The 14,853-nt window shown below is 33.0% G+C and overlaps 1 protein-coding gene across 2 annotated transcripts in view; it reads left to right on the forward strand.

The window, feature by feature from the left end:
- Nucleotides 1–6,129: 6,129 nt before the first annotated feature.
- The window catches only part of LOC111057568 (glutathione S-transferase C-terminal domain-containing protein homolog), a 47,285-nt gene continuing 38,561 nt past the window's right edge, over nt 6,130–14,853 (forward strand). Inside the window, exons 1-2 of one of the 2 annotated variants that reach the window (XM_039422411.1) lie at nt 6,130–6,545; nt 9,677–9,822. The gene's annotated coding sequence lies outside the window, so the exon portion shown is untranslated. The remainder of the gene's footprint in view (nt 6,546–9,676; nt 9,823–14,853) is intronic. The other variant, XM_039422410.1, reaches the window with a different exon arrangement.

Consider the following 14,853-nt stretch of genomic DNA (forward strand, 5'->3'; position numbering starts at 1 on the left):
AATTTATTGTCGATTCTAATGTGTTAAAAACTGTTTATTTTGCTCATGTGCATAGTTATTTAGCTCATAGTATTAATGCCTGGGGAAATGATACTAATGTTACAAAACTGTTTGTATTCCAAAACGAGCTGTTAGAATTATTGCTGGTGTTCCTAGTCGGTCTCATTGCAAACCATTTTTTAAGCAGTATAAAATTTAGACAATTCATGCTATTTATGCGCTGGAATGTTTGTTATATATCAAGAAAAACTTAGCCTGTCTTGCTTTGAATAGCTCTGTTCATAGCCATCAAACAAGATGCCTCTTTACTCAGACTCAATCAGTATAATTACTCCTATACATTGAACTGTTTTATTGAATTTGGTACGATACAAGACTTTATACCTGCCAGATAGTCTTAAGGTTGACGATTTTGAATTTTATAAAAGTAAAATAAAAACCTATCTTGTTGAAAAATGTCCTTTATAACAGGAATGAATTATTTTTGAGTATGTGATGTGATATGTCTTTTTAGATATTTTATATTTTATTATGTTGATCTCATTATCTATGTATTGTTCTCATATTTTTATATTTTATTATACTATGTTTCTATGACTTTGTTATACATTGTATCAATGTTCACAATAAAAGAATTTGAATTTGATACCAGAAAGTCGTCAGAGTCGCAATTAAGTCCTCTCTGAGATCTGACATTTCATCAGAAGCATGTCTTTTGGCTATCAACACACGATCAATTTGTGTAACTGACTCTGAGGATGGTCCATGTTCCCATATACTGTATATATTTTTCCCTGGAAGTATGTGCTACTTATTATCATATTATTAGCTACCACAGATTCACTGAGCCTAATACCATTATTATTGGTAACATCATATGTATGTGTTCGGTTTAGTTTGAATCATGAGTGAAGATAAAATTGCAAGACTACTCAATAACATTGGTATTGGTGGTGCACTTAATAAAGAAGACTGAAGTTTATAAAGAATATTTTGCTGATAGACAATTAAGTTCAAATGAAAGTTCAAGTGATGAAGATGATCCAGACTCCCAGCTTGCTGAAGTTCCAGACGTTTCTTTGATTAGTGACATTCCAATTCTTGATGAAACCACAGGTAACCTTTTAGACCTAATTGATGTAGAAGATGTGATTGTCGAAGTTGATCAAACTGGGCAAGATCAACCAATTATTAATGAAGATGATGCAGGGGAGCTGTTAGTTGTAGAACTTATTGTCACATATGATGCTGATAAATACATAGCTGTTGTTTTACAGTTTCTAGAATCAGGTTGTGGCTGCAAAGAAAAATGTAGCAGTACAATTACTGCTGACGACTTTGTTGAAATGTGCTGTGAATGTGCTGAAATTGACCATTATGATAATACTCATGTCAACAACTTTGACCAAATTATTCTAGGCCAACTTTGCTGTCTGACTCTCGACAATGAAACAACATCTCGAACAGGTAAAATAAACCTTGAAAGGAAACAAAACAGAACGCGTTTTTTGTTAAAGGGCGACCAGTTAGTAAAAAAACGTATATGTTTGCTCATTAAATTGAAGAAAAACGACTAAAACGTCTTACAAAAACATTTAATAAAACAGGCATGATAGCAAAACCACATGGTAATGCTGGGAAAACAGCTATGAATGTTACTCCGTTTGTGAATACTCAGTTTGTAGTAAGGTTCCTAAGTAATTATGCAAAACAGCGTGAAATTCTCTTGCCAGGAAGAAGTAGCACTGTGTACAATGCTAGTTTGAAGTTATTGCCTTCCAATGACACTAAGCTCAAAATGTTTGACACTTATAAAGCCTCATTCAGGGAGGACATGTTAGTAAAACCAGTGTCATTAAAGATATTTTGTAACATATGGAAAACTATTTGCCCGGAAATAGTGATAATGAAACCAAGATCAGATCTTTGTGCATTTTGCCAAAAGCATTTCACGTCTGGAGATGCTATGGCTTTGTTGTCAGATGAAACTAGAATGGATACCATTGAAAAAATGAGAGCCCACCTTCAATTAGCTGCCAAAGAGAGGAAGTTTTACAGAGAAACAATCAAACTCACTAGGGATAACTTTGAAAATTATGATAAGAGTACTGTTCACTATAGCTTTGACATGGCTCAACAAATGCATATACCCAGCAACCCACTGCAACCAGGCCCTATTTACTTTTTGGTACCATTCAAAGTTGGTTTATTCGGTGTTATGTGTGAAACAGTTAATAAACAAGTAAACTACCTCTTACCAGAAAGTGTAAGTACATCAAAAGGATCAAACCTTATAGTGTCCCTGTTTCATAACTACCTGGAAACTAATAGCCATGGGGAAGACACAATGTTTATTCACGCCGACAATTGTGTAGGCCAAAACAAAAATAACATTGTACTTGGTTACGTTGCTTGGTGTATATGTAATGACAAAAACAAGAAAAAAATATTCTCATTCATGCCTGTTGGTCACACAAAGTTTTCTTGTGACTGGGCTTTTGGCTTACTGAAGAAAAAGTTTAGAGTAACCTATGTGTCTTCTATTCAAGATCTTGTTGAATGTGTTGAAAAGTCCACACCTACCAGCCATGTTAACTCTGCAATACCTACTGGTGATGAAGAGGGGAATGTTGAAATAAAAGTGTATGACTGCTTAGGGTTTTTCGCAAAGAATGAAGCAAAAAAAGTTCCTAACATCACAAAGTACAACCACTTCGAATTTAATGTAGAAAGTAAAGGCAATGTGAATTGCAAATTTGATATTGATGGTAATTCTATCGTGCACAACATCTTCCCAAACAAAAATGGACCAGAAGGGTTCCCAAGTGAAGTGAAACCAACTGGGATGTCAAGACAACGCAGATAATATCTCTTCAAGAACATCAGGACATACTGCAAAAAAGAATACAAAGACCGGCTTTGTCCTGCAGTTCCATCTGATCCAGATCAAGGAGCCAGCACTTCTGTAGCTGATCCACAACCTGATCCTGATGTGCCAAATCCAGTCTCAAAGCAAACATAAATATATTATAAAGTATAAAAACAAATTTTTATCAATTATATAGTTCAATATGATTTTAGACCAAATACAACCTATAAATATAAAATTTACAAAACAAAACTAACAGTAGTTGGAAGACAGCTCATGTATATAGGTACAAGATTCATAAATGATTTGCCTTTTGATCTGGAAGCAAAAATTAATTACAAAATACTAAAAATTGGATAAGAGAAAACTATTTCTTTTCAATTGAAAGCATTATCCAATTTTTTAAAAACATATTTTTTAGTGTGGATTATTTTTTTTCTCTATTATTGTATAAAACTAGGAAACAACCAATGTAACTAGCTGATTGCAACTCTCACCAGCGGGCAAGGCTTGATTCCTTTTGCTGGTGATGCCGGATTACCATTGAGAAGTATCTAATTATGATTTTGGTATTATTTATGCTTAATTTTTATTTTAATTATTTTATACTTTTGATTATAAAATTAAGTATTTTCTTTTATTATGTATTTATTGTATGGCAAATAAATGATTTGATTTGAAACAAAGAGGAAGAGGAAGTGAAGCACTTGAACTGTTTTTGATACCGGTATTTGGAAAAGAGGGAAAACATTTCAGTTGTAGTTTTATTGTTTGTATTTTCCATCTTTTTATTTTTAGATTTTAAAAACATGGGGGTTATTAAAGAGCTTATGGAAAGAGTTTTTGACTCTGGTATGTGGAAAAGAGAGAAAGCATTTTAATTGTAGTTTTATTGTTTGTATTTTCCATCTTTCTATTTTATAGTTTTTAGGGACATGGGGGTTATGAAAGAGCTTATGGGAGTGATGGAGGGGGATGAGAAAATAGGGAGGGTAGGTGTAAAGGGAAGGAGAATAATTGAGGATAATAATTTATAAGTATTAGCTACTTAAGTTAAAAGGAGTGAAAAGGGGATGAAGAGGGCCTATAATAGAATGATGAGGATAAGAGAGGGGTGGGAGAGGGGGCAGTGATGAGGGGGTGAAGAGTGAATTGGAATGGTAGGAGTATAATATAAGGGATGATAATTATCAAGTAGACTTTGAAAGAAAAGAGTATAAATGAGGCCAGTAGAGGTATGAAGAGGATACAAGAGGGGTGAGGAATTGTGGTGGGGGAAGAATAAAGAGGGAGGGGGGAATTTTTTCATCAATTTTTTGATTGTTGGCACATTAAAGTTTGTTTTGATGTATAATTTATTTCTTAAGTATGTAAAATAAACAAGCAGTGATGTTATTAAACTTTGAAATGCGTTTTTCTCAAAACTACCATTTCAGTTATGAAAACTTTAAACAGCCATAAACTTTTTCAAATTTACAGATAAAAATTTGAATTGTCAGGAATTTATAGCTTAAAAATACAAAAATATTATCTCAAAATGTTCAAAGTTCGACAAGAGGGCCCTTTTTGCTTTCCACCTCACATATATCTCTGAACTTTCCTTATAACCTTATTTGCCACAGCCTACTTCCTGCAGGGTAAAAATCCAATATAGATGACTTCTCATAAGGTACTTAATATCTGAAAATTATTACATTCATTCAGGTCTAAATAGCTTACCAAATAACTCAATTCCTGTTGCTTATTTGAAGCTCAGATTGATATCACAGTTTTTTAATTTAGCCGCCATTTCAGGTTTGTATGAAAATAGAAATCTGTTCTCAGTTATGAAAGCAAAGTTTTGAATCAAATTATGGAAAACATATTTTATTTATGAGTTTAATTAATTTGAAATGAAATTGATTATTTTATCAAGGAAATGAAAACTAATAATTAGATCAAATTTTATGGGATGAATTGAGTAACAGCTGTTACTGAGTGTACACTCAGCAGTGGCAATGTGGAGTCAATTCAAGAGACTTGACAACGCTGTTCTCCTATCTTTCTTTGCTGCCATTATAACATAAACCTCACTATTATCCAATGGATCAACGAATCTGATAAATTCATATAGTGAGGTCCACGTTATAATGACAGTATTTGATCAACTTTGGTTTTGCTATCCTTGTCTATTATTCGACAAAGCCGGTGGTACTATACTTTTCTAGGTCCACAACGATGCCAATTATGTTTTTGACAGTGTAGAAATATAATTAATTAATGCAGAGAATCGGCATCGCTATTCTTCCATCTTTATCCTCTGCCATTATAACGTGGACCTCACTATAGGTTATGTGCTCCAGCCCACGTCCACGGCTGTAGCCCACGCCGCAAAGTAGGCTACTGCCACACTAATTATTTACAGAGAAGAAGTAAGTAAAAGATTCCTTCCAATTTGTGCGCTAATCCACGCCACGCCAACCCAAAAAGACCTTAAAAAGAAAAGACCTTGCATCTTTAACCTAGCGCCGCAGTGCAGGATGGTTTCTTACAGCTTGGCGTTGTTGTCATTCGAGATTGGTGTCTGGCTTGGAAGTGTTTCGGCCGCATTGCAGGATGACTGTTAACGGTTGCCGGAAGCTCAACAGCTCGATTTTTTTCGTTATTTTTCGTGATAGAGAAATTCTGATTGCAGATTCGTTCTCAGCGACCCCAAGTTTAGCCTAAAGGCTCAGAATGTCAACAATGTTTTTAAATAATTAAAAATCATCATGAAAAGTCATTAATATGGTAGTAAACCACGTTTCTGAGAACTTTTTACTGGTGACTGGAGTTATTACTGACACACAAAAATCAAAATAATCGTGAGAAAGAAAACTGCTGATGAACGCGAATACGACCGCCAATCCATTGTTCTATTGTCTCGGCTGCTTGGCTGAGCCTGGCTGGAGGGATCAAATAACCGACTGGTTTGTTCTTTCGTCTGTCCGCTAGGCGGAACTAAGCCGACCATTGCTGGGTGGAAGATGTTACTGCGGCCGATCGCATTCCCACCAACGCTGCTATTATTTGCTGTCTCAGCGCCTGGTCCGATTCAGCCAAGCAACCAGCCTGCACTGCGGAGCTAGGTTAAGGTCTTTGCCAACCCACATCAAAATTATATACTTTTGAGTTTATGTAAACTGGACTTAAGTTCAAAATCGATCAAGTAAACTTGACTAATGTGAACGTCCCTTAACAAAAGTTGATCTTGGTATCGAAAGCAAGATATCGATCATAGACATAGATAATTTGATAGTGATATATTGAAGAAAGAAGTATCAAAGTCCGTCGCTGCTTCTTGATCTGTAAAATTTTACTGTAATATTTTTATATTAATCTGATCAAGAAATTTTAATGTATAATTGTCTTTGGAATTATTATGATTTTGAAGAAGTTATATAATTCACAATTTTATAATTTATTGTGTATGCAAGTTGTTAAAAAAGACAGATGTGTGACTTTTGAGGTTAGAAGATTCTGGGGCCTAAATGTTTCATCTTTTATTCTTTTATAAATTGAATTACTGATTAATTGGTTCTCTTCCTCTTTTCTGATTTTTTTTAGTACTTCTTTTTTACGCTGGATTTTTATTTTCCGTTATGATTGAGTCATGTACTACACAACGAATGCTGTTGGGTGTAATATTTCTTGGAGGGTAAGTGTAACATTAATGTGTAAACTTCAATACTTTTATTTTCAAGTGCTCTATAAAACAACTTTCATCCTCTTCTCAGAAGAAATAAAACTGATTTTTATGTAGAAGCCATTGATTTTATAAAAATGACAACGTCATTTGATTGAAATCTAATATAGGCCTAGGCTAGGTAATTAAAATGTCAATTTTATCTGACATTATGTAAAAAATGACTTCAATTCACCTTTTTAACACTTTATTAGCGACATGTGTCAACATTTTTTTTGGGGGCACTTTAGTTTATGGGCCGCGGAATTTAGCATTGAGACCTACATAGATCGATAGAGGAGATCAAGACGAGATCAACCATGTATAACATTGTTGTCGATTTCCAAGGATTAGCTGAAAAAACATGACGGAAAGTTCAAAATTTTTATATCAATTTTTATTTTTAATAATTTTTTCATGGCTACAATATGTTTAAAACTAGTGAAATCTTATGTAAAATTTGACGAGGAATCCAATGAAACTAATTTCAGGTTCGTAACTTCAGTAGTTGAGATATTGCAAAAAATGTGCAGAGAAATGCAATTTTTTGGTTTAAAAGAGGTGAACTTGTTTTCATGATGATTGATAGGTATTTTAAACTATTGGATTTAGTAGAATGATAAATTCTAAAGAAAAAATGTCCAGTCACTTGATAGCCTAAACTCAAAATTGTTCGAGATATTTGGGAAAATAAAAAAAATTGCACACAATACTCTTCAATTCTCAAATTTAATTTTTTTTACTTCTTTTAGTGACTACTAAATTGGCTAAATCTCATTGGGATTTTTGCAGGAATTCATTAAAATAGATTTGAGGTTAGAAAATGTTATAGATTATTAAGATATTTGGAAAAAATACAAGAAAATGTAGTATTTTAGCTTTAGAAGAGTTCAATATGTTTGCATAGGCATAGTGCAGACCGATATTGAGGATCACATTTTATTCAGCTTCCAATGCAATTCAGAAGCTTTAAAAGATTGTAAAAATAATTGAATCAAATCAAGCTTTTCCTAATCTACGCTTTTTCCCAATGTAAGCTTTTCCTAACCCAAGCTTTCCCTAACCCAAGCTTTTCCCAATCTTACCTTTTTTCCTAACCTAAGCTTTTCCTAACCTTAGATTTTTCCTAATCTAAGCTTTTCCTAACCTAAGCTTCCCCTAACCTAAGCTTTTCTCAAACGTAGCTTCCCCTAACCTAAGCTTTTCCCAATCTTAGCTTTACCTAACCTTAGATTTTTCCTAATCTAAGCTTTTCCTAACCTAAGATTTTTTCTAACCTAAGCTTTTCCTAACCTAAGCTTTTTCTAATCTAAGTTTTATCAACCCAAGCTCCCCCAAGCTTTTCTCAGACCCAGCTTCCCCGAATCTAAGCTTTTCCTAACCTAAGTTTATTCCAGACCCAGCCTTCTCTAACCTAAGCTTTTCCTAACCTAAACTTTTTCTAATCTGAGCTTTTCCTTACCCAAGCTTTCCCCAACCTAAGCTTTTCCCAAACCCAGCTTCCCCTAACCTAAGCTTTACCTAACCCAAGTTTTCCCAACCTCAACTTTTCCCTAACCTAAGCTTTTCCTTATCTACTTTTTCTCAACCCAAGCTTTCCTCAACCTAAGCTTTTCTTAGACCCAGCTTCCCCTAACCTGAGCTTCTCCTAATTTGAGCTTTTTCTAATCCAAACTTTTCCAAACCCAAGCTTTCCCCAGATCCAGCTTCCCCTAACCTAAGCTTTTTCTAACCTTAGCTCTTTCCTAACCTATGCTTTCCCTAACCTTAGCTTTTTCTAATCTAAGCTTTTCCTAATCTAAGCTTTTTCCTAACCTAAGCTTTTCCTGAGTTGAGCTCTTTCTAATGCAAGTTTTCCTAACCCATCTTTCCCTGACCTAAGCTTTTCTCAGACCCAGCTTCCCCTAACCTAAGCTTTTTCCTAACCTAAGCTTTTCCTGAGTTGAGCTCTTTCTAATGCAAGTTTTCCTAACCCATCTTTCCCTAACCTCAGCTTTTCCCAACCTAAGCTTTTTTCCTAATATAAGCTTTTCCTAAACTAAGATCTCCCTAACCTAAGCTATTCCTAACCTAAGATTCCCCTAACCTAATATTTTCCTGATCCAAGCTCCTTCTGAACTAAGCTTTTTCTAACCTAAGTTCTCCCTAGGTAGCAAAAAATGGAGTTGCAATATTTTTATTTGCCCAAATATCTCGAACAATTTTGAGTTTAGGTAATCAAGTGACTGGACTTTTTTCTTTAGAATTGAACATTCTACTAAATCCAATAGTTTAAAATACCTATCAACCACCATGCAAACAGGTTCACCTCTTTTAAACCAAAAATTTGCACTTTTTCACACATTTTTTGCAATATCTCAAAAACTACTGAAGTTACGAACCTGAAATTAGTTTCATTGGATTTCTCGTCAAATTTTACATAAGATAGCACTAGTTTTAAACATATTGTAGCCATAAAAAAATTATTAAAAATAAAAATTGATATAAAAATTTTGAACTTTCCACCACGGTATATAGAAGAAGACGGTAGGTGTCACGCGCATGTTTGTGCTAAATTTTCGGTGTAGCTGACGTCATTTTGTATCCAATCATCTGTTTTTAACAAATAAGTTTCATAAATATTGCCAATAGGTGTTAAAAACTTCGGTTGGTGGCGATGACGCAATCTAGCTGGCTGGCCACTGCGCACACATCTCATGACTCCTACCGTTTTCATCTAAATACCGTGCTTTCCACCATGTTTTTTCAGCTAATCCTTGGAAATCGACAACAATGTTATACATGGTTGATCTCGTATTGATCTCCTCTATCAATCTATGTAGGTCTCAATGCTAGATTCCGCGGCCCATATACTAAAGTGTTACTTTCTCTAGTACGATTATGATAAGAAGACCACTGTTCTTTGGTTACCTAGCTTTTAATACGTTGTCGTTGTTTTAATGTTCGTTGTTTTCGTCATATGATAATTTCTCTCTAAATGAATATACTATACATGATTACAAGCAAAGGAATAAATTAAGAAATAGTACATTTCATTTTTAGTCTATATATACCCATAGTATGTCTCTTATAATTTTTAACTTATTTCATGTTTTTCTGTTTAGGTTGACTATTTTTGTCCTTGTAATTGAAAGTAATTGGACAAATAACAATACAAGGAACCTTCCAGCCAATAGCAAGAGAAATTCTTCAGAATCTTGTTGGCTTGATGAGGATTATGATATAGTTGAGGAATGTCATCCTTGCTCAGGTATTATTTTTACATCTTTGTAGTCAAGACTCACACACTCACACTAGTGCGAGACAAATCTTAGACTAGTTGAGGATACTCCAGTCTCTCTGTTTAGAAACGCTATGTGGGTTTAAAATTTCCCTATATTTGTTAAGATTCTGCTTCTCTCCTTTCTTAAATAAACAAGATGTACATTGGATATCTTCAATTTACTGAGCAGTGTCTATTGGCTCATTGAGGTATTAATAGTGTGAGTCAATTGATTCGTAACCTCTTTTCATCTCAACTTTGGTAATAGCGGTAGAATTTGGCTTTCTTTCTCCGGGAGATGGTTGTCGCTAATACTGCTTCGATAGGCAAGTGATCGGATTCCTGCATAACACAGTATTTTCTTATTGTGGGTACCAACTCCATGGATAAACAGCATGAATCGATTACAGAGCATCTTATATCACTCACATATGTGAAATCCCCCCCACTTACCTCCTCTTCTTCTGCCATTAAAAATAATGAAATCGAAAGTCTCACACAATTCTAATATTGTCCTGCCCTTGACGTTAATTTTCTCATCCTTCGATCCTCGTTTACTATCTATATTGTATCCTGCCCCTACTATATTCGCTAATTCCGACAAATCTTGCATATCCCATACTTGATACTTGATACTGCCGTGCTACCAATTTCTCCAATTCGGTTGGATAGCATTTTTCACCTATTAACCTAATGAAAGTTATCAGCTCCAACGTAATAGATTCTTGATAAACTATGAATGGATCTATCGCCTATGAATGAGAAATCCAGTTTTCAGAGCAAATCAACTTATAATCTTCAGAAGAATTTTGGCAATATACTACACAAATACACAAAGAACAATATCTTACACGCTTAAGCATCTAAAATCATTACGAGCTAAATACTTATCCACTTATATAGTTGAAAAACAATGGCTATAGGCTTGTAGACACACAAATCAATCAATTATAGAAAAAATAGAACACTATAAACTGTTCAAAACTCAATTTAAAACATTAATAATTCACTTAAACAGAAAAATATTCAGAGAGCACAAAATTAGAACACACGCAGCCAGCCATCATTTTTAGAGAAAAAAAGGAAGCCTCCTCATCAGAACAAAAACCACATCTCAAAATCAGTGTCTATGTCATGGACACGTCACCAAAAATTTATAAATTACAAGTTTAGAATTCACATTTTATATTTGTTCTCAATAAAACTTTATTTTGAAACTATTATTTTAAATTTTTATATATCATCTCTATTTAAATAATCCATTTATCTGTTAATTCTGTCAACTCAGCCTCGGTGACACCATGGAACATGCAACACAATCATTTACAATAAATTCTCAGTCAAAAAGTTGTCCTTATATTGATTACTCTGATATTTACTATAAAGTTTTATAGATCTCGAATTGAAGATTCGATTCCAATCGAGAAAAAATGTAATATTACAAATACCCCCCTCTTGACATAAAAAATTTTACTGTTTGAAAATTTAAAGAAAAAAAAATACATTGACCCAAATGGAAATTGTTGAATTGTAAATTCGAGAACAGTAACAATTTTTTCTATAAAAACATTACATGTTGTCCTATAATATTGAAAATTATTATAAAAATTCATCAATAGCATTTGTTATATGTTTCCAAACAATATTTCAAAGTATAGAATATCAAAATTACTTTTGATTTAGCTTTATAATTTAAAGGAAAATATCTCAACAGAAAGTTTAATATATAAAGAATAGTTTTTTTGAAATTGCACATAAATTTAATAGATAGAAAAATTCAATTTTTATTGCATAAAAAAAATTTTAGTATGTTGAATAAAAAATTTATTTATTTATTTTTTTTTTATGAATTGATGAATTGTTACATTTAATTTTCACATAAAATTTCAATAAATCAAAAAATGTTCATTTCTTTCACTATTAACGCGGTTGATTTTATCGATGCAAATTTTGGAAAACAGTCTGTTAAGGCACTCAGTATGATTTTCAGTTAAGTGTGACTCCAGTGTGATAACATCAGTGTTGGGCTGATCCGAATACTCGTAGTGTTGAGCTGATCTGGATGCACGTAGTGTTGGGCTGATACTTGTAGTCAACTGATGCATATCAAACTCGATACAGGTGACATCTCAGTTAGCATTGCCTCATGCTTGTAGTAGACGGCTGCATACCAAACTCGATACAGGTGACATCTCAGTTAGCATTGCCTCATGCTTCTAGTAGACGGCTGCATACCAAACTCGATACAGTCACATAAATTTTGTATCATATTTGTAATTATACAATGTACATTTCAGGCTTGAAATGACAATGTAATTTGTTTTTCGGAAAAGAGATAGACTCTGCATACAGGATTAATTTAGGTAAGGTTTGGTTTTTTGATATTTTCAGCTTTCAAGGTTTAGAGTTCTGCATACAGGAATAATTTAGGAGAGGATTTTTGAATCAATTCTTTCATGATACTGTGACTGTTATTTTGAATTCAAAGTTGCAAACGTGAATATGGATGGCAATTACCTCCAGGTAATGTGGTAGTGTTGAAGTTTGAGATACATGGTCAGCAATAAGCGTTGGCATTGTCATTGGCGTATGCTTTGGTGTCGGCATTGGCATTGATATTGGCATTGGCATCAGCATTGGCGCAGGTATTGGCATCGGCGCAGGCATCAGCGTAGATATTGGCATTGGCATCAGCACAGGCATCGGCGTAGTTATTGGCGTAGATATTGGCGTTGACATTGACATCAGAGCAGATATTGGTGTAGTTATTGGTGTAGATATTGACATCAGAGCAGATATTGGCGTTGATATTGGCATAGGCATCAGTGTAGATATTGGCGTAGTTATTGGTGTAGATATTAGTGTAGATATTGGCGTTGACATTGGTGTAGGCATCAGCGTAGATATTGGTGTAGATATTCAATTGATGAGTCACACTAGTTCGAAAATCACCCAAATGTTTTTAACACTCTTCATGGCGTTCACTTGTTGTCGATTTTGAGATTCATGTGATAATTATTTCAATGTTAATGTCCATGCTGTACCTGTTATCTTAAAATGCTTATAAACTAAAAGGAAAATTTTGATTAGGCTATCAATACAATCTAATACACATGAAAATTATTTCTAAGTATATAATCAATATAAAATGAAATTTGTTAACATCTTATACAGTCAGCAATACATATATTGTGAAATTTGGAGACATCAATTACAAAATTTCAATAGAAAAATAATTTCATTTTCATTTATTCATTGTTCAAATATTTTATAAAAAGCAAATTATTCAATATTATTAATCATCGTTTGTTGGATACTATAGTTTATTTCGACTTTTCAATGTTCTAAACACAAACTACATTTCATGACAAAACTTTACTATCAATCATACTATCATCTATGGCAATCAACATAAGTAATCAACACAAAAAATATTATCTCATTACTGCCTCTCTAAGTCATAACCTCTGTTATTCCTTCTTTAGGCAATAATGGGTTTCCATCTCAAAAAAACAATCACATACCAGCAAAATTCTAATCAGCAAACCCCACTAAAATTCTACATACACTCCAGCATCCATTTCAAACGATAATCAATCATATCAAAATTTATAGAATAAACAGTTTTTTAAAAAAAAATTAGAAAAAGACATCAATTACAAAAACTTTAGTGAAATTTTAACCTTTAATTCATTTCAATTAATAATATGACAAGACGTTTTTATTTAATGAAAACATTATTATTCAAGTTAACTTTCATTAATACATCTCATATATATGGTGACACAATTCATTAATACTTACAAATTTTGAAGTTTTATTATTATAACAAAAGAATTTATACATAAGATTAAATTTCAGCATGTTCTAAATTGAACCATTTATTTTTTAAATAAATTCAGAATTTGAAAACTGTATAATAAGTACAAACATTTCAATATTACAATACAAAGACGATCAAGATGGATAATGGGTAAATAAGTTCCCTACAAAATACAAACAAGAGAAAAAGAAAATTGGGTAAATAAATTTCCTAAATAATACAAGGAAGAGAAAGATTAATTAGAGCCTATCCTACATGTCAGTACTAAACTTTCATAAGGAAGAATATTTAATAAAAATATACTGAAAATGAGAAAATGGGACATAATTTGCTCTGAAAAACCTAGTTACCTAATATGATACTTGACAAAAAAATAGACATAATTAAAATATGTAATACATGCTGAAAAAATATACCGCAAGCAAACAATTATTTACACTACAATGGATAGATTTTAGAAAAGTTAAGTTTTATCAACAATTTAAAGATTAGGAAAATAAGCTACTATTTTAACTTCCAAAATTATTTCAGAAAAATACAAATTTAAATGACTATGGACAAGATTGGTTAAGATAAGTATCATAGAAGAATTTTACTGAACATTACACAAAGACAGGAAAGAATCGAAATTTGAAAAGATTAAGGGCCAAGAAAAATAGGCTACAGGAAAGAAAAAAGACACAATTATGGACTCTTACCATACACTGCGTAGCGATTATGCTATTCTGAATCCCGGCATAACACAGGATTCCTAATCATAACATAGTGCCGGGGAATACCCTTTCATCATGTGATTCACTGTCATCATCTTGTAAGTGAGCAACTTGAAACAACCTTTGAATACTAATACATCAATGGAGACTTTGTGCTTTGTTTTCTTCAAGAACATGATTTTATTCATGGGTTCATTTGTTTCAACAAAGCCATTTTGCTTACAAAAGTTAGTCATGTTCACTAAATAATGCTTTGCATACACCTTTTCAATTTTCAGTTGAAAGTTGAATTCATCAACTTGATTCAAAGCAAGATTCATTTTGTTTACATTGTTCCTAACCTCTACAGAAACCTGTCTCATGTAAACATTCACTTTACTTACTGTTTTCCTAACTATCAATTTGGCAATACTACTTTCTTTACTGTTGACTTTCAATAAAGACAACTCCCTACTTACTACATTACTCAATTCTACTATCTCA

This window comes from Nilaparvata lugens, chromosome 2, assembly GCF_014356525.2.
Source record: "Nilaparvata lugens isolate BPH chromosome 2, ASM1435652v1, whole genome shotgun sequence".
Classification (NCBI taxonomy): Eukaryota; Metazoa; Arthropoda; class Insecta; order Hemiptera; family Delphacidae; genus Nilaparvata; species Nilaparvata lugens.